The 23,950-nt window shown below is 51.7% G+C and overlaps 1 protein-coding gene across 7 annotated transcripts in view; it reads left to right on the plus strand.

The window, feature by feature from the left end:
* Positions 1-23,950, plus strand: part of NFIX (nuclear factor I X) — a 171,551-nt gene that overhangs the window by 50,162 nt on the left and 97,439 nt on the right. The window lies entirely within an intron of this gene.

The raw sequence follows: 23,950 nt of genomic DNA on the forward strand, positions 1-23,950 counted from the left end.
CCTTCTCCGCTGTCCCAAATAGGAGCAAGTTTCTCAAGGAAAAAGGGATCTGGAGGAGAGGGGAAGGGACCCTCTCTCTCTCCTTTTGTTTCCGTGGCCTCTCCCCTCCCCTCCAAGGCGTGCATTTCGGGCAAACACGCCCGTCTGTAATTTTGTTTCCGTATTTCTTTTGGACTCTCCTCTTTGTTTTGTTTTGTTTTGCTTTCAAGTTGGAACAGAAACGCCTGGTTAATTTTTAGCCTTTGCCCAGAGACACCCAATTTGCTGCCGACTTTGGGCAGGCTGTGGCGGGGGGTGGTGGAAGGGTGTTTACCTTTCGCCACGGCAAGTCGTAATGAAAGGCGTCTGCCCAATCCCCACCTCGTCCCTCTGCAGCTCCTGGCAACTTGTTCCCGTTTTGTTTTCAAAGGCTGCGGAGTGAAGCTCTCAGTCCTCCGAGCCTCTTGCGTCCCTTTTGTTTCACTTTTCTCCCTCCCGTTTCCTGGATCCCAGCAAATCTCTGCCGTGCGAAGTCTGCCGGTCTGTGTCCTTAACCGCCTTGTGCGTCCTGCCATCACTTGCCTTTCTCCGCCTAATAATTTTCCCAGGGGTCTTTTCTTCTTCTTTCGAGTGTCCCTTCCTCTGTGTGTGTGTGGCGGCCACTGGACAATGCCAGGAGGTCCCTCTCAGGGCCTGCGGCTGGTGTCCCCGGCACACAGATGCCCTCCGTTCGGCACAGGACACTTCCAGGCTCGGCAAGCAGAAAACCCAGCCGTGCTTACAGCGTCCCTTTTCAGGTTCTGCAAATCCCTTGCCTGGCCTTTCCTGTTCTCCCTGCGCTCAAGTCAGAAGTGAGGCTCTTTGCCGCTCTCCACCCCACCCTTCCTCTCCTCCTCCTTGGCACTGAAATGTCCCCTCCTGCCCTCCGGGCCGGCCCAGAATTTCTTCCCGTGCCCAGCCGTGCAAAATCCGAGTTCTGGCAGGGAAGCCTCCTTCCCCGTGTCCACACGGAGAAGCGACAGGGGCAGGGACTCACAAGGGAAGTGAAGCAGGAGCGTATCTGGACTTACTTCCCCCCCTTTTGTGTAGCTGCCTCTTTCCATAGCAGGCCAGCGAGGTGGTTCACTAAGCCAGTCGGGAAAGAAGCTGGAGAAACAAATTCCAAACTGACCCACAGTATCCACACCCTCTTCCAGACTTACAAGAGCCAGGTGAGCAGGCGCCCTCCGTCCCTCGCAGCTTCTCGGCTGCCGTGGGTGACAAACCAGCCAACGGAGCAGCTGAAACGCCCGATTTGGGCTTGTGGCTGTCCGTCTTCTCTTCTCGTGTTTGTGTGGGACCGGACAGACCGTCTTGCTCGCTCCCACGCAGATACACCCAGCCGCCTCGGTCTCAGGCGTCTCCAGAGTGATGGCACCAGCTCTCTGGTGGTCACGGTGGGCCAACCGCAAATATGTAAGAGTCAGTTTACCCTTGAAAGGTGGGGGGGGGGAGGGCTGAAGAAGAGGGACCTTCCCAAAGAACACTCTGGCCAGGCCACTCTGGTTCGGCGCCCAAGAAGTGCCAGTTTGTTTGCAAGGGCTCATTTTAAGGAGGGCCCAGATTTCAGAGGCATTTGGGAGGCCACACGACTTAGCGTGGCTCTTCGCCCCGTGGCGGCATTCGGGCAGCGGGTTGCTTGCGCCCAGGTGCCCCTTTTGCAGGCCAGGCTGCCTGAGAACCAGTTGCTTGCCGGGGCTGGGAGCCTCCTCCTGGGGCGTTCTGCTGGGAACCTCCGGGCCAAGGCAGCTCTTAGGCATAAGGTCAGCGAGGAGGCAGGGAGGGGCTGCAGCTTGCCCCCTGCAGCTGAACTCACCCAAAAGTGTTCTGGGGGGGGGTCATTGGGCATGAGGGGCTGCTAACCAAGGCCTGCTGCATAGCCGAGGGAGCCAGGTGTAGCCCAGGTTGAAAGGCACGGGCTGTGCTTTACCTTAGGAAACCAATTTGTTGGCCAGCTCCTGGCCCTGCTTCCCGCTGGGATTTGGCCCCTCTGAGCACCCGTGGTGGGCCCTGGAAGACGGCAGCCATGGCCTCTATGCTCAGGGTAGGGTTTGGCTGCTGCCAGGGGTGGGACCGCCGCTGGAAGACCATCCTCATCAGGCAAACAGAAATACGGCGGCACATTCAGGGGGGACCCTGCAGGCCACGAAGGGGTTGATTCCCCTCCCCTGGGACTGCTTGTCCCCCCCCCCCTCTGCTTCTTATGATACTTTCCTCCCCTCTCCCCCAACCGGTCTGTAAAAGTGTAGTAATTTCTTGGAGGAAATCACTCTTGCCCTCTAAGCTGCAGGACGAGGAACGGCCACCACCTTTCCTGCTCAGCCGCCAGTCCCTTCTGATCCTGCCTGTCTGTCTTCTGTGTCGGAAATTCGAAACTCGGACCTATCAGTATTTTGTAGGCCTCTCCCCCGTGCCAGAGAAAGGCTGCAGAGTCCTTGAAGCCCCCCCCGCACCCCCTGCCCCAGTGAATCCTGCCCGGTCATTGCTTGGCTTGTACTGATCCAGAGAAAGCTCAGCAGAGGAGCTCCTGATAGCAGCACCCCTGTTTCTGCCCTTCCCCAATCTGGAGTCGGGTTCTTCGGGCTTGTTTGTAACTTTGTGAGTGGGATCCTGCTCAAGGCCATTGGAGGGAAGGAGTGGGCCCATTTAAGGTGATCAAATAATGTCTCCCTTCTCTTGTTTCCTTTTTACAACAGCCCTTTGAGGTAGGGCAGGCCTGGAGCGAGTGGCTGGCCTAGGGTCAGCCACCGAGGCCCATGGCTGGGACCACAGGGGTGCGGTCTGCGTTGTAACCACTCTGCAAAATGGTCTCTTACTTTGAGTTGTTGTAATCAGTGGCCGATCCCACTGGAAGCAAGTTTCAAGCTCCTGCTGTCACGGAGGGAACTGTTTGCACATGTTTCTCAGGGGGTTGTTTTGGTGGCACTGTGAGGGCAGGGGGTTGCCTGGCTCCTGTGCTCCTCTCCCTGCATGCTCTGTTCTGTCCGAGGCCAGTGGAGGAAGAGAGAAACCTCGTCCCAAGCGGACGGGAGTGAACTTTTGATAGCGTCACTTCTTTTTTGCATGCGCGGCAGATCCAGGGCCCCTCTAGATCCACAGCGGTTAACTGCGCCAGTTTGCCTCTTGGTCATCGGCCCCATCCCCCCCCCCCCGGCCGCCTCTTCCCCCTGCTGCCATTTTCTGCTGTGTTTATGACCCTTTGGCCTCTCTGCTCCTGGGGGTCAAAGGCTCTCCAAAGCGACCCTCGGAGGCAGGGACCAAAATCGGCTCTGGGCTTCCTTCTCTCCTTTGCTCTTCTTCTTCCGTGCTGCATCACTGAATGGATTTGCAATGTGCCTGTTTCGTTTCGGCATGCGAAGGTGGGCTCCAAATGCCCTGGAACAATGCTTCTAGTTGCGGGGGGGGGGGGGCACTGTGGGAAAGAATGCCGCCCGGCCAGCTGAGATGCAGCCCCCCAGGAACGGTCAGGGTTGTTTTACTTGGCTTTCCTAGCCCACGCTGCCTGACGGGGTTGTCCTCGAGGCACCCCACGCCCCACCCTGCCTGTCTTTCCCCACTGAAGGAGCCTTTGGGGGACTCCCTCCGCAGCAGATGAGCAGAAGAGCGGGCATTATCCTAAGAGGATGGTTGGATTCTCGGCATAACCATCGTCTGTGCCCCACCCCACCCCGGCTCTTATTCGGACATGTTGTACCCCTCTGCGATCCCGGCACAGGGTCTCCCTCCAGCGACGGGACGGCCACGTTCCAAGAGCTCTTTGGCCTTCTCGGGCAAAGGCTGGGCGGTGGCTCAGGACGGCCGGTCACCCAAAGTGCTGCCTCTTTCCTGCATTTTTCGCAGCAGGGGAGATTTCAGCCCAGCGACGCCTCACTGTCCTTGGCCCCCGCCTAGGAGGCCCTGGGGAAGAGACCCACAAGTAGGGGCAGGTTGGTGGTGAGGGGCTGAACTCTCCCGTCCCAAAGACAGTGCCAAGCAGAGGAGATCTCGTCACAGAAAGCGGCAGCTGGCCGCTTGGCCCAAGACTGGCCATGGGGGTTAAGATTTGCCAAATGGCAGAGGGCAGAGGGCAGGTGTGTGTTCTCTGCAGCGTCACAGACATTGTCCAGTAGGGCCTGTCACTTCCTGGAGACCCTTCCTTGCTTCTCATCCCACTTCCTTCCTTCCTTCCTTCCTTCCTTCCTTCCTTCCTTCCTTCCTTCCTTCCTTCCTTCCTTCCTTCCTTCCTTCCTTCCTTCCTTCCTCATCTCAGTTCTGGGGAAAGAACAGTCCCGCCCGTCCCCCCCAGAAACCCCTTGTGAGTCCTGGGAAATATAAAACCAGATTCTTATTTCAAGGAAGGGTTGGGTTGCTCACAAAATTAACCACTGTTTAACATGCCATTTATTATTATTATTATTATTATTATTATCATTATTATTATTATTATTATATATTTATACCCCCGCCTCCCCCCGAAGGCTTGAGGCGTTCTGTAAAGAGCGTAATCTCCCCACCTGGCCGGTGCCCCTGTGTTTTAGAGTAGAGGGAAGAGCGGCCGGCAGGGAATTCCGCCGCGAGGAGGGCAAAGGGGTGGGTGGTGAGGACACTTGGGGGGGGATTCATTTTGGCCTTTCCCAGGTGCCTTCCTGGGTGTTCTGGGGTCCTTCAGAACCAGTCGGACTAGAAATCACCATGAGGCAGAGCATAAAAGTTGGACGAGGACAGGCTCACAATTCCCCCCTTGTGTTCTCCACCCAGCCAGAGGGACGTCTAGTGAGAGGCGTAAAGCGACAGGGTACTCCAGGGCAAGGAAGGCTGTGGCAGATCTGCTGTGGGGATGAAAATTGAGGCCTGGGGAAAAAGACTGGGGGAAAGCAGAAAGAAAACAACAGTTCTTCTGGGACTCCCCCCCCCCCAACTTTTCCTATAGAAAAATTGGGAAATGGGGGGGCCTCCTATGATCTTTTCCCCCTTTTAGGGCGAGTAAAATGGTTCATATGACAAAGTTTTTAACCGTCAAAATGTATAGCATGAAAAAGTCTCCCACTAGATAAAAGGGGAAATTTTGGGAAGCAATGAGCAACAAGCCTCATGCAATATTTTAACTTTAGAGTGAGAAAAATGCTGTTCTTCAAATCATTTTACTCATTCGAAATATATGTCTGAGGACCTTTTTATATTTTTCCAGTGGGAACCATAGAATCATCATCATAGAATAATAAAACTACAAAACTGGAGGATGTACATTTCCAAGGGCTCTTGTTTGCTTTGTTTAAATGTAGATCATTTTGGCTACAATTAACATTTTTAAATGTGTTTACTCATAATACATTATTAAAGAATTTGATGTTTTCGATGTTATACATTTTAGCTGAATATCGAAACTGGCCAGGCAGGCCTGCCTATTGCAAATTCCTGAGAGAGTTTCTGTCCAAATGAATTTCTTTTGTTTACATCAGAATTTCTTTTCTTCCTTCAACTTCTGTTTTTTCCTACCTCTCAGATGGCAAAAATTAAAGATTCTTCTGCAATGACAGCAGCAGTTCACAAGCTATTTTGAATTATTGGGTACAGCTGCAATTTTTTCTTGCAGAAAACAAAGACCTTCAAATTCCATAAATGTGCCGGTAGTATGATTGTACCTGCTGATTGAGTTATAAATATTGTGTTGTTAAATCGGTAAAATAAGTTCACGTCTAAAAGTAAGCATTACATTTATCTCAAATTTTCCCCAATTATTATTAAAATGCAAAAACATAGGGGGAGGACCCTTTTCTTCTTGTGCTTCCAAATATGGGGAAATTTTACATCTCTGGTGAAGATTTTTGGTTTCGTGGATTCATTTGAGAAAACCCCAGTTCCTGCGTGATTAATCACTTTCCGTTTGCTTGCTGCTGCCTCTTTGCCCGGGTCTCTTCGGCCTTGGTGGGAACCTTGGATAAGTCCTTAGGAGGAATTAAGGCCATTTGCACTCTCTTATTTCATTCATTCATTCATTCGGGGTTCTTTTTAAATTTATTTACATTTGTATGGCACCCTCCCCTAAGGCTCAGGGCGGTTAACGTGGAGCTTATAAGTACCATGCATTGAACTCAGTTTTTGGTGTTTTCATATTTCTGTTTGATGAATTAATTGCTCAGAAGAAACTGGTTCCCATTAAAACCGGTTTGGCCGGCAGAAGAGGAGAACTTAACCCTGTGGGCTGGGCCCCTTCCCCCCCCCCCCCCTCTGGGCACCTGGCGGCCGGGTCTCATCAGACCTAGGAGCTAAGCAGAGTGGGCCTGGGGTCTTCCTTGGAGGGGAGACCCCGATTGCCGTGCAGAGGCAGGGAATGGGAAGCCACCTGTGTTCCTCTCCTGCCGTGAAAACCCTGGGATCGGGCACCAGATGCTTGTCTGCCACATGCTGGCACTGTGGGCAAAATGCTCTGTGTCCCCCGGGGTCTCGGGCCAGTTCCTGGAGATGCTGCCGCTTGCATGCATCTTCCGAGCGGCCTTGTTCTCTGCTTGGCCGAGGCTCGTGGCCTTCCCCCCTCATAGCTGCCGCAGGCTGTGGAGGATGGTCTGCCAAGCCCTCTCCGGAGCGTCCAGGCTTGGGACGTGCCTGAGGGTTCTTTGCCTCTCCTCGGGGTTCTTTGTGAAGGGCGGGCCAAGAGGTTAGTCTTTGAAAACGCTCTTTGGGGACTGAGACGTGGGCGGCTGGGGGCTCATCAGGCCCTCTTGGCGGGACAGCCAGCATACTGCAGAGGTTAAAAGTGGCGGCTTCTAATCTGGGGAGCCGGGTTTGATTCCCTGTGCCTCCTCCACATGCAGCCAGCTGGGAGACCCTGTCCTCATTGCGGCCCTGATAGGGCTGTTCTGACCAAACAGTTCTCTCTGGGCTCTCTCAGCCTCACCCCCCCTCACAAGGTGCCTGTTGTGGGGAGAGGAAGGGAAGGCAAATGCAAGCCACTCTGATACTCCTTTGGGAAGCAAAAACGGGGGTTTAAAAACCAACTCCTCCTCTTCCTCCTCCTTTGCTCCTTCAATCTCCTTTGGCATCATAGATGCACCTTCTGATTTCACGTATTTTGCTTGCCTCTGGAGACAGCAGATCCTGAACTCACTGCGGAGTGTATCAGAAAGGCAGATAGTAAATAATGCCAATAAAAAGGAAGCATCTCTGAGCGTCTGACCTCTGAAGTAATCTTGGAGCGACGTGGTTGTTTCACACAGGATGAATCACGTCCTTGGCGAGGCGCTGTGGTTTGGCAGGCAGGAGGTCCCAGGTTCAGCCCCCGGCATTCCTAGTGGAAAGGACCAGGCAGCAGGTGAGGGGAGAGACCTTGGCCTGAGACCCCGTCTGAGCAGGAAATACGCATTGAGATGGGCCGGGGAGCGGGGGGGGGGTCAGAGTCAGTCTCAGGCAGCTTCCTGGGTGCTTCTCAATCCCGTCCAATGCCTTCTGCAGCTGGGTTTTGCTGTAAGGTGACCAGATTGTCCCACTTTTGCCCCACCCGGCAAATTGTACTTAGGTGGAAATTAAAAAATATATATTACAATACTATTTTTGCGGTCTATGCGTTTCTATGAAAATTTTTGTTGCTCCATATAGGCCAAATTTTTAATCAAGAACCAGTGTTAAAATCTGGTCACCTTAGGCTAGCCCCACTTGCAAACGATGCCATGGAAGGGCTGGGAAGGGCACGATTCAGCGGGGGTGGGGGTGGGAATGGCCGTGCAATTGGCCAAAGAAGGAGAGGCAATGGGGAGACTCGTAGGCAGGCCAGAAAGAAGCACATGCATCTCTGAATGGTAGCTGGGCCATCCCTTTTCCACCGTCTCCTGCCCCAAGCTTGACGGAAGCTGCAGAGCAGGGGTCGTCAAACTGCGGCCCTCCAGATGTCCATGGACTACAATTCCCAGGAGCATTCGCTGGCAGGGGCTCCTGGGAATTGTAGTCCATGGACATCTGGAGGGCCACAGTTTGACAACCCCTGCTGCAGAGTGACGGAAATGTTGGGTGGATCCTAAGAGGTCCAGGGTGGGCCATCTGGTGGGCCATCTGTAGGGGCTTTCAAGGGGCAGGAGGCGGTCCACAGGGCCCATGAAACTCTCCTCCTCCAGTGCCCCATTTCGGGGGAATTCACTCCCTTGCTGTCCACCAAGCAGAGGAATGGGGAATCCTGAGGCATGAATTAGCTTCCTCTTGGTCGCTGCTAAGGGCAGCTGATTCTTCCACAAGGGCTGAGAGTGTGGATCCCCTGCCTGTTCCCGGTTTCCCATGCGGGTGGGATTCCCGCAGAAGGGAAGAGGCCCCGATCCGCCTCTCCCGTCAGCCCAGCCGTCCCCTCTCAGTGGAACTGCCGTTCTCTGGCTTAGCACAAAACTCCACCTCCCCGTGTCGCGTTCCTGACCACAACGGCCCTTCTGGGCTACGCAGAACGATTTCGGCTTCAGAGAGCAAGATGGTGTCCGCTGTCCCTTTATAACCCCTCAAGTTGTTTTTTGGGCATTGGGGAAGTGTTGATCCTGTGCTCTGTGGCTGGGGTGTGGGCAGGGCCTTGCAGACAAAGAGGGTACTGGGGTGCAGGTGGATAATTTGGCCCCCTCCTCTCCCTTTCAGTTACGATGCAAAAGAGTTTAGGTCGGACCGTCTACCCCCACCCCTGGCATCTTCTTTTCTCCCTCCATTGCTGTGAAACATGATCAAAGACACACCTCTGTTCATGGAAGAGGAAAGAAAAACTACCTGAGTAGCTGGGGGTGGTGGGTGGACGAGAATGTCCTGAGGACTCACCTGTTTTTCATTTGCAGGTGAGACAGATCTCAGCACAGGAGCACAGAAATGCAGGGTGTAGCGCCTTCCTCAGGATCCCAGCTGCGTTTTCGGTTTCCAAGTAAGCCCCCCCCCCCCCCGAGAGCAGCTGAGAAGGGTTTCCAGGGGCTTGTGTGAAGTGGGGCTTCGAGCATCTTCGGATGAAGCCCTTTCGCAGACCTTGAGCGCTCCCCTTCGTGTGAGTTGCTCTTTTCTGCTGCTCCTGCTGTCCAAGGAGCTCTGCTCACCTTGTAACGTCTCTAGCGATTCCAGGGGCTTCCATGGGGGGCAGCTTTGGGCCCTGTTCCCTTTCCCTCTTCGGTAGACTCAATTAATTCATGCCGAATGTCTTCAACTTGGCCCACATTTGGTGTGTGTTTCTCAATAGACCTAGAGTTGCCCCAGCAACCATTACAGGGCACCAGTCCTGATAAAAGCCGAGTCCCTCAGGTCTGGGGAGTAATTTATTTTCTCCAGTTCGAATGAGATGCACCATGCCTATCGTGGGGAAACAGATCTCTTCCAGAGCCCCACTGGATTGGGCGAGGGTTTGAGATCTGCTGCCCGGTGTGGAAGTCCACCTTCAAGGCACTGGGTTCTCCGCATGGCAACTGGTGGTGGCCCCAACATACAGCAGAAGGCTGGTTTTTGGTTTTGGCCGGAGGTGGTGCGATGGCTCTTGCTTGGCCCCTCCCCGGTTGGGCTCTGGGCGTCCTGGGGGGGGGGGCGGGAGAGGGCCAGGGAGCCTCCTCTCTCCTCTGCCAGCCCCAGCCAAGGGCCGCAGGGGGACCCTTGGGAGCAGGTGGAGGAAGGGGGGTTGCCTCCTGGCCTCAGCAGTTGGGCAGACGGTCAGGGGAAGAGGAGGAGGTCTGTAGGGGATTAGCGGCCAGCTCAGTTCTTCTGCTGGATTTGCAAGACGGGGCCCATCATCTTTCATGGGGCCCCGCAGGTCCGGGTGTAGGAGCCTTGTCCTCCTTTATTTTTTTATTTATTAGATTTTTATGCTGTGTTTCAATACGGCTCAGGGCAGTTTCCATATAACATTGTGGGGGGGGGGGGTACATGGAGCGGCCTGACGTATAACATAGTCAAAAACAGCACCAGCAACAACCCAGCAACGGTTCTGACTCTTAGTCGGCAACACTAAAAGGGGAAGGGGAACTTAGAACAGGCCCCAGGGAGGTCCGACTGGTCCAGGCCTGCATGTCTGCGGGGGGGTCTAGGGAGGCTGCTGGGTTGGGTCCATCTCAGTTAAATGCCTTGCAAGCTCAGCTCATGGCCCTGTAGGCTGGCCAGTACGCAAGCAGAATGCGGACAAAGAACTGTATGTTTTAGCTAGATTCGAGTCCAGAAGCATCTTCGAGACCAACAAGACTTTTTTGTGTGTGTGTGTGTGGGGGAGGGGCTATTAGCTTTCAAGAGTCAAATCTCTTTTTGCCATATCACGTCATCTGACCCAGGAACATTTATTTATTATATATTATTATATATTATATATATTGTCCAGTTGCTCAGATCAGTGGGCACCGAGCACAGGTTGGCCTGTTGGTTTGTTCATCCGTTCTCTTTAGTTCTCCCCTCTTCCCGCTGTAGACCCTCACAAAACTCTCATCCATTAACTCATTCAAACGGGTTTTAGTTCAGGTCTGGGCATCTAATAATTTATTGTTTAGCCAAACTAAGCTAGGCTCTACCAAGCTCCGTCTCCCTCTCTTGTGCACTGCCACTGAGAACCCAGAGGGTGGGGTTGGGTCCTTGGGTGTCCGAAGAGGCCGTTCGCACCCAAAGCTGCCCGTGCCGCGCCCTCCCACCCGTGGCATTGCACTGTCTGCTTCGGGCGCAAACGGCCGCTTCGGACGCTGAAGTGGCCAACCCTAGTGGGCAGTGCTGTTTCTCCACCCGAGCATGTCCTGCGCATGGGGTGTCTTCCGCCTTCTCCTGATGTGGCCTTCCGCACAGTTCTCCATAGTGTCTTCCTCTTGACTGATGGGTGCATGGTCTCCTGTGGCAACTCTCTGAGCCCCTCCTTTCTGTTTTCCACGCCTGCAGTAATGATAAGAACGGGTTCTATTAAAATTGGAAACAGATCCCCTTCTTGCCATAGCTGGTACCAACCAGTACATGCGATCGCTCCAGATGTTGTACATCTTTCTTTCCCTATTGAAATCTAATAAATTAAAAGATTCTTTCCCAGAACATGAGGACAAAAAAAAACCTGTCTGCATTTTTCCTCTTATATCTCTGCAACAAAAAGGGTTGGATATTACATTTTTAAAATAAAACCAAACCCGGGAATTCAGTGGCGCTAAAACTTGAAATAGATAAGTGACAACAGATTGTTATAACACAATAGCAATGCCTTTTTTTTTTATAAATAGCCAACACGAAAGGGCCATTCCACGTGAATATCTTGCTGCAGATTTTTAGAGCAGTAAGCCTTTAATCTTCAGATTCTGTGCCTGTCTTACATACCGTTCTTTTTCTTCTGGTGTGTTAGTTCTGCAGCTACATTTTAAAAAAAACTTTTCTAAATTGGGGTGGAACATCGCTTGTGACTTGTGGGGGGATGTCCAAAGTTTTTTTAAAAACTGTACGCAACGGCTGCGCAGGAGCATCCAGCCAACACCTTCCGTTCAGCTTGTCGTGATCCAGGTTTCATGCACGCATTTTAGCATTAGCACATTGTATGGAAGGAAACAGAAAGGAACACAGCAAGTGGGGGGGGGGGACTGACCAGACTTTTTAAAAACTTTACGAAGCAGCTGTGAAGCCCCGTTTTCCATATTTTGGAGCACCGGGGGACTCTCTGCGGTGTTATCGGCCACTGTGAAAAATGAGAGTCACAGAATCGAATAATATGGGGGAACACGCTGAGTGTACAGAATGCTGGGTAGACCCCACTGACACTGGCGTTGCAAGCTGTCAACGTGTGTGAGTGTGAGTGTGTGTGTGCCCGTGCACAGCCGGCTGCCGCTCCACCGCACTTTGTGCAGGGCTGCCGTTTGTATGGGGGGAGAGGGGGCCTCTGGGAGAGGCTCTGGAGAGCCTTTGGAGTCTTGGGGGGGAAAGGGGCTGCATTTTTGTCGATGCCCTAGTGCAGGTGCATAGCCATGCTGGTGCCCTGCCCTTCCTTGCCAATGGGAGCGGCTTCCTCTTTGTGGTTCTCTGATTTGATCCTGCACGCTGGTCTTGATCTTGGCAGTTTTCGGAGCCTGCCCTGTGCAGATGGCCCTCTGCCCTCCAAACGGGTCTCTCCCAAGCGATCCTTAAGTCTGGCTGTTTGCAGAAGGCTCACGTGGCTCAGCCGCCATTTTGATGTTAGGCTTCTGGAGGCTGCCAAAATGGCTCCTCTCCCCAGATTTGTTCATTAAAGCATGCAAGGGAAAAATGTTTCCAGAGCTTTCGGCTTCCCGTCCCAGGCTCTCGCTGGCTTTACATCCCAGGTCAGTTTCAATCCATACTGCCCATCCCCACCTTTGTTTTGTTTACATACGGCACTGAAGTCCTTTTTTGTTTTTGCACTAGGGACACAGCCACTCGCCTCTCTTCTGTTCCCCTTTTCAAAATATCAGCAGGGAACTACACCTCATGGAGCTCCTTTAAACGTTTCTTCCTGTCATTTAATTTTTTTTAAAATTCAGTGATCCAAGACTAGCAATAGTTTCATATTCCTAGACTCATGTTGCTCGTCAAAATATTGAAAAATATAAAACCAAGGGGGAAATGACCCTCCCTAGTCCAAGCCGACTTGCTGAATGAATGAATGAATGAATGAATGAATGAATGAATGAAGTTTGTAGATCAATTAAGGGGAGAGGATGATGGAAATTGTAGAGTTCGTCGAATTACCTTGATGGGGGTGGGGGAGTACCCTTCGAGAGGTGGCAAAAAGGTGAGGGGAGGGGGAAGAGCGAAAGGAATTTGTAAACTTTGAATTACCTTTGGTTTGGAAGTGAAACAAGGAGAAAATTAACACAAAAGGACTCTCAGAAAACCTGGGGAAACAACAACCAGAAAGGGAAATGAGCACTGAAGGAAGGAAAATTATTGCAGAATGACAAACAAAACCCGATGGACTTGCAGGGTGGACTTGCAGGGTGAAAGTGAGGGGAAACAACCGTGCATAATAGGCCAAAGTCCTGTGGTGTCTTGGAAGGGGTGGGGGGGGGGTTGTTAAAAGGGCACCCAGAAATGGCTGTCGCTGGGAAATGGCTCCAATGTGGGCAGGGCCTTTAGGTGGAGGGAGACAGGGGAGGTTGTAGGTTGGGGCTTCCTGGGATCACCGAAGAGGCAGCAGGGGCTCCTGGCTGAATCCAGCTCTGCTCTGTGGGGCTGAGGGGGACAGAAGAAGCCTCCCTGCAGGGCCATCGCTCTCTTGGGAAAGGGCTGCTCTCCGTGGGAGGGTCTGGGTTTTCTGAGAGTTGGGTCTTACGGCCCAACTGGAGCACAGCATCCTTATGGGTTTCTGTGAGCGGGTCACAAGGTCCATCCTGAAACCGTCTTGTTTATGTGAACCTACAGCCACGGAGGCCCCTGGGATTGCAGCTGTAGTAGATTCCACGTCCCGGGGAGGGACGCTTGGATTTATAGATTTAGACAGCGTGCTTTTGAACAGTGGTCATAGGAAACGGTTTCTGAACTTCTGGGGAACACGGCTTTGTTTTTGGGTCGAGTGGTTTGGCTTGGTTCGGCCCCCTCGTCGATCACCGGAGCCTGAGGTGGCCAGCACCACAGGGGCGGCTCGGTGATTGCTGAGGTGGTCGAATCGAGCAGAACCGCTCGACCCCACCAGTTTGTTCCACTTCTGTAAGCCTGTAGCATGTCAAATGCCGAAACACGGTGGGTTGTCATGTCTTGACAATGTTTTCTCCCGGAAAGAGGGACAGGCGGGCTGAGGGGTTAGACACACCGTTGGCTTGAGAAGGGAGGGAGGGATGTTCGTGTTATTCAACCGAAAACAATCCTGATACATTTTCATGTGCCATTATAGTCTGTGGCTGGCCGGTCGTCGCCTCTTCAGGGTTGGGACTCAGCCCTTCACTTGGAGCATCTCCTTGACAACTTTAAGAATATCGGAAGAGCTGTGCTGGGTCAGACAAATTATATAGTCCAGCATCCCCTGGCCAAGCAGTTCCTCTGCAGGGCCAACAACAGGGCAGAGGGCCCGAGGTCTTCCTGGGAACCTCAGAAGAGCCCTGCTGGGTCAGACCAGGGAGGGTCCCTCCAGTCCAGCCTCCTGTCTTCTCACACAGAGTGGCCAACCGGTTCCTCTGGGGAGAGCCAAGTTCAGGCCATAGAGGCCAAGGCCTTCCCTTGATGTTGTCTCCTGGCTCTGGGATTCAGAGATTTAGTGCCTCTGAATGTGACACCATGAATCTATCTCATCCTCTTTTAAAGCTGGTTACTCCTGTGGCCGTCACTGCACCCTCTGGCATCCAATTCCAATTCTTTTGGTCTGTCCTCAACCTACTGAACGGATTGCCCATTGAATTAATACCTTTGTGCGCAGATACCGGCCCACTCCGCCCTTGACCCATCCGAGGCTGAAGCTTCCTTCACGTGTCCCCTTTGAGGAGAGCTCTGGTTTTTCATCTCCTTTGTCAACGAAGAGACGGGGCCTTGAGCCCTGTGGCAGAGGTCACGTTTTGTGGGATCCTCAGTTCCATCTCAAACAGCTCCTATTAAAAGCTAACAGGGCTGGCAGAATCCCTTTTGTGCCGGAGAACGTGGGGCAGGGACAGCTGGCCGCTTACAGTCCAGGGCAAGCGGAAGGGGGCTGTGAGACCACCGGCTAACTTGCTCCAGATCTCTGTTGTTGAAAGAAATGTGGGCCGGGGGGCTGGTGGGAGTCCTCAGCAAGCGTTCAGGCCTGCTATGTTTGCATGGCTTGTTGTTTTCATATTGATAATTTATTATTTCAACTGTAAGTCAGCCTCAAAATCAGCGGAGAAACCTCCTAAGTAAATATGCCTCTGACGCTGGCTGGCTGCTGGGGAGGAGACGAGGCCCCTCGGCCGCTGTGAGGCCGTCCAGCGGATTTGGGGAGCACCCTGCAGCGCCCTTGCGTGGATCACTGGCTCCGGGTAAAGGACCCGGGGGCCGCTTTGGCTCGACAAACCAAGGAATCCGGCTCAGGAAAATATCCGTGACCCCTGACCGACTGGCCGGAGGGTTTCCTCGGCTAATTAAACCGTTTAACTCCCCTGTTTATTTTCTTCAATAACAGGAAAGTCTTCTTTTGATGGAGATAGTTTTATCGAGACCCGGGCTATTCTTCGCAGGGGGCCGTCAGAAACGCCATTATTTCAGAACGAAAATGCTTCCGGTCTGCCTGGAGGCCCCTGACTGCCCCCCTGCTGAGCGAGGGGAAGTGTCAGCGCACCCACGGACCGGCCTGGAGCCCCCGTCCTGCTGTTCTCCTGCCTTGGGAGTGAGCCCGCCAGAGGCCAGGAGGGATTGTGCTGACTGGGAGCACGACCTGATTTGATATTTGGGTGGATCATATGAGGAGGAGGCTTTCGCATTTAGCCACTGTCGTTCTGAAAAAAATTTGGGATCAGACATCTTGAGTGCTAAACTCCACGGCGGTCTGAGGAGCCAAGGTCTCCATTTTGTGATTTCTGCCGAGGAGCACCCTACCTGTGTGCGCTTGGGGCTGTAAACTTATCTATGGGACCCAAATTTCCCCCAAAGTCTTCCCAAACACAGAGGTGTCTCTCCCCCCCCCCCACCCCCTCCTCTCTCTCTGGCAGGGGGAGATGGCCTTTGACTTGGCTTCTCACTTTCAGACCGCAGTTTGGCCTGGAGTGAGGGGGAAGAAGCTGTTTTGACTCTGTCCCCAAGACGAAGCTGTTCCAAGAAGGGTCTTTGCTTCTTCCAGCTCCGTCTGCAGGGCTGGAGCAGTGGGATGAGGACCCCCAGGATTCCTGCTCCCCCAGACCTGCAGGACGACCTCTCAGGGCACGAGGCGGTTTGCGTGTCTGTCTTCTGATGTGTTTCCGTGCTTTTTTTAGTGCAGGGAAGGCATTGTTCCGGGGGGCTTCAGCAAGTGGCTCGTAGACGCCGGGAGGTTGTGATCCCCTGATAACAAGAGGGCTGAATCAATGAGTCAGGCCATGCGTGGCGGTCGGAGCACTGATGCAAGCACTGCTGGGTGGGGGTTGCGCATGGGGGGGGGATTTGGACCCAGAAACAGCCGTCAAGGAAGAGCTGCCGGCCTTGTTTGCCCCTTCCAGAGTGGCTTTCAAGGCTCCCCCTGGGAGCACATGAATGTGCGTAGCGCGCACATGCACACACACAGGGTGGGCCTTGGTCAGGGAGCCTCACTGGCTCTTGGACGGGCTGGATCCCAATTCTTGCTGGCTCTTCTCTGCCTGGGGGGAGCCCAGTATCCTGGAGCAAAATGAAGCCCGGTCAGACCAGCTTGGGGTTGGGGCTGGCCGCTGTGGTTCTCCCCGCTTTAGGATGCTTTCCTACCTTTGACCACCTCCGTGGGCTGATGAGGGACAGCTGCTCCTCCACTTGCCTTTGGTATAAACAGCTGCGGAGTCTGATTTCTCTCTGGCTCATCCAGCAAAATAGTGCAGAGGGTAAGGTAGTTTGGGTTTTTTTTAAAATCAAATTGCCATCGCTTCAAGTGTCAGACCTTTATCATTACTTACTATTTCTGGACTAAAGGAATCACTGGCCATAAAATGCATCCCAGAAACAGCCCCCGCCCTAAAACATTGAAATATCTTCCGTTTCGCTATTTAAAAAAATATTTTAATACTGTTTTAAACATTTTAACACTTTCAACCTTCAGAGAAAATCCATAAGTCGCTGTCGGAAATAATATTGCCTTGGAAAATGTGGTCCGACTGTTGTTCCCCGTTTGTTGATCTCGATTTCAGTTCAGCCAGAAGTTCTGGGTGCTTTGCTGGGGACAAAGGGGAGGCCGGCTCCTGCCCCTGCCCCTGCCCCTGTGAGTCCCGGGGTCTCCTTCCAGGGTTGAGTGTTCAGGCTGCCTCTCTCGTGCTTAATGCTTTTCCCGGCTGCTGCTTTGGGGGCAACGGAGGGTGGGTCCCGGGAACATGAAGGTTTTCTTTTGAGGCCTCCTACCCATGCCAGGACAGCGGCAGATACCCCGTCTGCACGAAGGGGGCTGTGAGTGTGGGGGCCATGGGAGGACGAACGTGTGTTCTGCTGCCAGGGAGGGGCAAGCGCATCATCGCGCACCAGTAGAAGAAAAGCAAAAGGGTTCACGAAATGGAGGACCGTGTTGCTGGGGATGCGGGCAGCGGCTTTACCAGTTTGGGTCTCTTTCCTTTTCGAGGGTGAGCCGTGCTGGAAAGGCCCCATGAGGGAGTGCCAAGTCTCTCAGACATTAAAAGAAAACCCCCCAAAAACCCTCACAAATGTGGGCGGTTGTGCGGGAGTTGTGTCATTCCTCACCAGTCACAAACAAAATGCTGTATAAATAATTGTGGCAAGCCCTGCATTATCTGGGAGAAGAATTGGCATCTGCCCAGGTAGAAAGGGAAATGCATTCTCCTCGCAAGAGAAACGCGACCTTGAGGAAGACATCTGGACGATGCACAGCAGCTTAGTAACAAATCATTGTGTGTTCACGGCACTGGAAGCTGACTTGTGGAAGGAGCGTCCGGTGCAGAACCCACGGCCCAGACCCTGCACCAGCCTAGAGCGGGGTATGACCACCGAGGAGAGCTGTGCTGTCCCTTAACGTGTGGCAGGGCGTGGAACGATAAGCATAATCTCTGATCCCCGTATTTTGCAGGTGGTTACCACATTTGTTTCCTCCTCTGCCTCTAAGGAGCTCAGAGAGTATTTGGCCCCTCCACCTGTCACCTGAGAGAGGAAGGGAAGGTGAATGTAAGCCGCTATGAGACTCCTTCGGGTAGAGAAAGGAGGCACTAAGAACCAACTCTTCTCTTCTTCAGTAATCCCAGGGCTCTCTCAGCCTCACCCACCTCACAGGGTGTCTGTTGTGGGGAGAGGAAAGGGAAGGCAATTGGAAGCCGCTTTGAGACTCCTTTGGGTAGGGGAAAGCGGCATATAAGAACCAACTCTTCTTCTTCTTCTTCTTCTTCTTCTTCTTCTTCTTCTTCTTCTTCTTCTTCTTCTTCTTCTTCTTCTTCTTCTTCTTCTTCTTCTTCTGTAATATCAGGGCTCTCTCAGCCGGACTTATTTCACAGGGTGAAAAGCAGCATATAAGAACCAACCCCTCCTTCTAAAAATGGTTACCTGTATCTCACATCTTTCTTCCATGGTGGGACTTGAAAGGCACCTGTCTGTGATATTCCATCCAGACCTGAGTACCTTCTCACAGGTTTCCAGAATCTTATCAGACTTTTTAAAAATAATTCTTGGTGTAACTATTTCATGACAAATAATTTGTTGGTACGATGCTGAAATTAAGTATTCATCAATTCTATTAAAGACACTTATTGGCCGCCTTTCTTATGGAGCTCAAGGCAGCTTACAATCTAAATTAAATAAAATACATAAAAACATATAAAACAAAACAAGAAATGAAAATCACATTTCCCCCCACAATTTAGGATTGCTTTATTCAAGTATTACAATACGAAAAAAGAAAGGTTCACAATGGAAAATCAACAGAAGAAAACAGGGAACCTTTCCAAGGCAATATGTTTGTAATAATGTATATAATGAATTTCAATTCAATTTCTTTTACAGTTCTCTTATATACCAGAAGGAACAACCATAACGGCGTCTAGATAAATTCGGTTTTCATTGACTTCATCAGTGGTTGAATCCTCCAATCCTAAATTCAAAATGTACAGATTATTATCCATATTAATCAAATTAAACAATGCAGCAAAGAAATACTTCAAAAACAGTTTGCTGTATCAAAGGTGGCCTTTCCTATAAAATTAACAGCACAAGTATATATCTTCTATATAAATATTTGAATTAATATTGTCAAATCACAATGAATATTAAAACCTTACCTTATATTACTGATTTAGTATTTTAGTATCAATAGGCCATAGGCTCTCTAGGGTACTGCGGGGAATAATAATCTGTATATTTTGAATTTAGGATTGGAAGATTCAACCACTGATGAAGCCAATGAAAACGGAATTTATCTAGAAGCCGTTATGGTTGTTCCTTCTAGTATATAAAAGAATTGTAAAAGAAATTGAATTGTTATTCGAGTATTGAACAGTATTGGTGAGACTGAGGTTGTGATTGGAGCCCATAGTAATTAGTACCGCCCGTTTGTTTATTCATTCCCTGACTCGTGTTTAGATGCCTCTTGCTTTCTCATTTTTTCTTAAACTTGATTCCTTCTAAGAGGCCGGGAGGTTTCTCCGGACGGTGCTGGCTGGACCAGCTGGCTGAATAAGTCTGCAAGTAAGAGTCAGGCATCTTCCTCTCTGTCCATCAAACGCAGACCTGCTTTGCCATCTCCCTGTATTTATGGCTGCTTACCTTTCAGGCCCATTATCATGATTAATTAAAAAAGCACCTATATCTGCTGCCTTTGTAGCTGCGTATTCTTCCACGGACTGCCGCTCAGGGTCGCCGTCAGCATAAGCACAATCAATAATAATGTTTACAGTGTTGAGACAAAAAAAATTAGTCCTGTTTTTTTTTTAATTTTTGTTTAGAGTTTTTCAGGTAAGACAAAGACAGAATAAGAAAGCAAAAAGCTGAATAATTGAAGCAGAATTTCTCACAAATTGTTAAACATACAAACCAGTAAACAAGACGACGTTGCCAAATGCAAAATTTAACACTGGACATAAACTCACGATTTAAATTTGAGAAAAGAATGTTCAGGACCTTCCCAAGTAAATAGCGACTGTATCTGACCCCAAAGAATTCCCGTTTGAAGCGGCCCTAGCAGAATCAGGACTTCCGTCCTGTGCCATTTCCTGGGAGTCCTAACCATGTTGTTGCAATCTGAGCTTATAATCGGAGACGGGGTTGATGTTTGCCTGCCGTGGCGCTTTTCTCTGGTTCTAGACCTCCAGGGTCCAGAGGAAGGGCCGGCTCTGCCAGCCAAACCTGGAGTCTGTGTTTTCTATTCTCCACAGTTCAGCCCTGTGATCCCTTAAACTGGCGAGGTGCTGCCTTGTGTGCCAGCCGGTCAGCTGTGTTGGGCTCTTGTTTTTGCACCTAGTATGAGGGCACCTGCTGGATGGGGGTGGGGGGGTTGTGGGGGGCATCCCTTCATATTTTTCTGTGAAGGAAAATAAGAGCCACAGTCTGAATGCCGGTTGGAGGACAGAGCTGCCCTCTCTGCTGCAGGAAAGAGTCCACAGTCTGGCTCCTTTCCTGTTGAAACCCACCACATGCCGGCAGATTTTCAGGAGGACTTCAGGGCAGCCCTCCGGAGCTAAAATGCACGTTAGGTGTGACCCACGTGGGATCAGGGGTGCCTCGTGTGACTCTTGGTCCTCTTCATGGGCCGAAGGGGCCGAGGAAAGGGCAAGCTGCCCCTGTCCCTTGGCCCTCCGCTGGAGGGAAGCCAGGAACGCTCTTGTTCCTCACAGCCTTTGGAGCAGTGCGCGGTGACAAGGAGGTTTCTAAAGGCTGGCCCCCTTTGGACTGTGCGGCTGAGAGTTGCCTGGGCCTCTGTGTCCCCGTGACCCGCAATGCTGTCTTTTGGCCCTACGACCCTCAAGTGGGTTTGGAAGCCGTGAGAGCGCATCGGTCTCATGCTGGCCCACCCAGAGCCCCCTCGGTGGTCTCTCGGAAGGAGCAAGAAGGAGACGCATTCCTCAAGGGAAATGGGTTGCGCGGGGGATGCGTGGCTGTGTGCATCGCCATTGCTGCCACGCCCAATTCATGGCCTGGCCTGGCCTGGCAGGTCTGGCTCCTTCTGGCTCCTTCGTCCCTGAAGTTGTTTGGCCTCATGGCAGTCATGGGCCCCAATCCAAAGTAATCTGGTGCGCCTGACCACACCCGGCCCAATTCCTGCAAGGGGAGGAAACACCAACCCCGGGAGCAGACTTTATTCTGCCGTGGAGAGCAAGCCGCCGTCGCTATGGAACAACCTTCCCAAAAACACCCAAACCCACAAACTGTTCCATACACAGACTTTTGCAAATCCACAAGCACAATATGGAAATAACAACAGTCATAGAATCACCGAATCATAGAATCCTAGAGTTGGAAGGGGCCATGCAGGCCATCTCGTCCAGCCCCCTGCCCAATGCAGGATCAGCCATCCTGCGTAGTCCATTTCATCCTGGGAAACAAAAGGAAAATGGATTCGGTTTCCTTCCTCCCACGGGGGAGAGGCAGTGGCCAGTCGGCCTCCTTTGTGTACAGAAGGGGGGATTTTTACCCCAATGGGTTGCCTGCCGAAGGGACCGTCAAGAGCTACAGAACGACTTGGAGGGTTGAACCGGAGAGATGAAATTTCTGGAAATTTTGAAGCTGCAGCAGGGAAAATACATTTTCCCCATTCCCCCCTAAAGGAATTTGGAGGGGATAATTGAAATATGCAGAGTACTTACTTTCCTGTCAAACCTAACCCTCTTTTTCCTGATTTCAGGACATCAAATGTATTATTTATAACTTAGCAATCTACAATTGTACTCTTTGGCACATTTATGGAATTTGCAAGTATAAATATCTTTATTTTCTGTAAGAAAAATTGCATACCCAATAAATGAGAAGCAGACTGTTGCACCCAACCCCACACATGTACATTTAATTTTCGCCATCTGAGAGGTAGGAAAAATATAAAAGTTGAAGACAGAAAACGAATTCCATAGCCTTCCGACAGAGACTCTCTCCTAGTGACCATCGTGTCTGGATATTAAGCCAAACCTTGTAACATGGAAAAGGCTGAACTCTTTGCATTTCGGCAGCTTAATTGTTGTCAAGTTATTTACATTTAAACAAACAAAAAATTCTTTACAACGTTATGCATTTGTGCAGTACAAGGACGTTTTTCTCAGGGCTTTCCAGAATCCCCCCTTTCCCCCCTGGAACAATTGAGAAGTTCTTCAGCCTCGCTGTAGATTTTGGAAAGACCACTTTGCAAGACAAGAGTCTTCAAAAAAAGAGAAACGACTTCAGAGGAGGCTCTGTTTTTTCTTTGGGGGGGGGGGGGAGTACAGTGTCATTGCGAAAAACTTTGACCTAAGAAGCATTTTATTTGATCTATAGGAGAAAATACTTCATTGGTAGTTTTTCTTCCAGGGCACTCCAAATTATCAATTTTTTCCATAGGAAAAATTCAAAAACTAGTCGGGGGGGGGGATCGGTTCAAGGCCCCCCCCATTTCTTTCCCATTTTCCCTCTCTGATTTTGCACCTGTAGATAGAGCGTCTGAGTTCACCTGGCTGGTACTGAGAGAGATCCATTGGTGGGACCCTTTTGCATGGATCCCTTGTGGGAGTCACCCCGATAGCCCTTTCCGGAAGGAGGCCAGCGCGCACCTTTCAGAGCAAGTCAGTGGGGACGGGCAGCTTCCAGAGCAGCATCACTGGAGAGACGCCCTCCCTGCCCTCCCTCTTGCCGGCATGGACTGTCTCTCTCAGGGGTTTGTGCTCGGCCTTTCCTGCTGCTGCCCCCAGAGCGGGCTGTGCAGCATGTGGGGTGGCCGGCCTTGAGTGCCTCCCCAACATGGGGCAACTGGCAGGTTTCAAAAATAGGTAGGTCAAAAGGCACCTAAGGAGCATTCTGCCCGGTCCACACGTCTGGGCCTCCAAGACTTCTTGGAGCAGGGGCAAAGAGACAGAGGAAAGCCCTGTGCTTGATGGGGAGCCAGGCTCCCTCGTCCCCTTAGGGGAAGGGAGGGCAGAAAGAAATGGGGCCCCGCCCACAGAGGACGAAACGGCAGCAGCTCCCCGTGCGCGGCAGACGCGTCCGCCTGGTGCAATGATTAAGAATGTCCAACTGGAATCTGGAAAGCCCGGGTTCGAATCCCCCGCTGTGCTGTGGAAGTTTGCCTGGGTGACCTTGAGCCAGTCACGGCCTCTCAGCCTGCCCTACCCTACCGGGGCGTTGTGAGGATAAATTGGAGGAGAGGAGCACGTTGTAAGCTGCTGCTATGGGTCCCTCTGAGGAGAGCATGTCTAACAGACTGGTTAACAAGGCAAATTGTTTGCATTTAAACATATATGAAGTTCATAGTTCATAATATTTTTAGTTCTTGTATTATTCAGAATAATTGAGTCTTTTTTGTTATTTTTATTGCAACTGGGGGAATCTCTGAAGAGGAGATGGGATTTTAAAAACAGATCTTTCTATAGTGGGTGTGACATAGGAAGGCAGGTCTGGTGTGGGATGATGTCCTTTTTGGTCTTTGGCACCTGGAGCAGCCAGAGAGCTCCCTACCTGTTGTTCTGCTTTATCCTTACCTGACAGGTGAGTTTCAGCTAGGAGCCCTCGATGCAGATTTGGGGAGGGGCCCAGCCTAGTTACTTTCAGGCAGTGAGGGAATAGTACGGACACTTCCGCAGTCTCCCGAGAAAGGCCTGTCCGTCCCATGCTTGGTTGTGCCTGGTGTTTATTTACTATTTTAAACATAGAAATCGGCATGCAGATCTGTGTGCTATTTTTAGCCGCCCAGATCCAAATAGGAAGTGCCTGCTTGGTTGCAGCCTCCTAGGCGGAGAGCATTCACACGACGACGGTGTGATGCAGGAGTCGTGCGCAGCACATGAGGGGTCCCCAGGGCCAGGAGACAGTGCGACCCCCAAAGGGGTTTCGGAGAAGGGAGAAACGGTGGCGGGAGGGAGGGGGTTAACTCTGGCGCCCCCCCCCCCCGCAGGAAAGGTGTGTGTTCATGCTTGCAAGCATACTCTTGGCATAGGGGGCCCTTTGGGGTTGGGTGCAGAGCTCAGGGAAGGAATTTCGGGCCCTTTTCCTGCCTCCCCCACTGCTCTGATCCTCAATCGTGAGCAGTTCCACATTGCAAAATGCTGCCCACCCCCACCTGTGATGCGTGCTATGCGCCTCAATCTCCTGACCCCCTTGCCTTCCCCCTCCCCTCCCTTGCAGGAATTTTCTGTGTTTGCTGATGTCGGGGGGGGGGGCTTCTCCTGGCCCCTGCAGGTGTTCCTGGCAGCTGGAGGGGCAGCTCCCCTCCTCAAGGTTTCCTGGCTGCCCGTTGAGGGCGATGCAAGAACCTCTGGAGGGATCTCCGCTGGGCAGCTGCTCCCCCTTC

Source organism: Paroedura picta, chromosome 3 (genome assembly GCF_049243985.1).
Source record: "Paroedura picta isolate Pp20150507F chromosome 3, Ppicta_v3.0, whole genome shotgun sequence".
In the NCBI taxonomy this organism is placed as follows: domain Eukaryota; kingdom Metazoa; phylum Chordata; class Lepidosauria; order Squamata; family Gekkonidae; genus Paroedura; species Paroedura picta.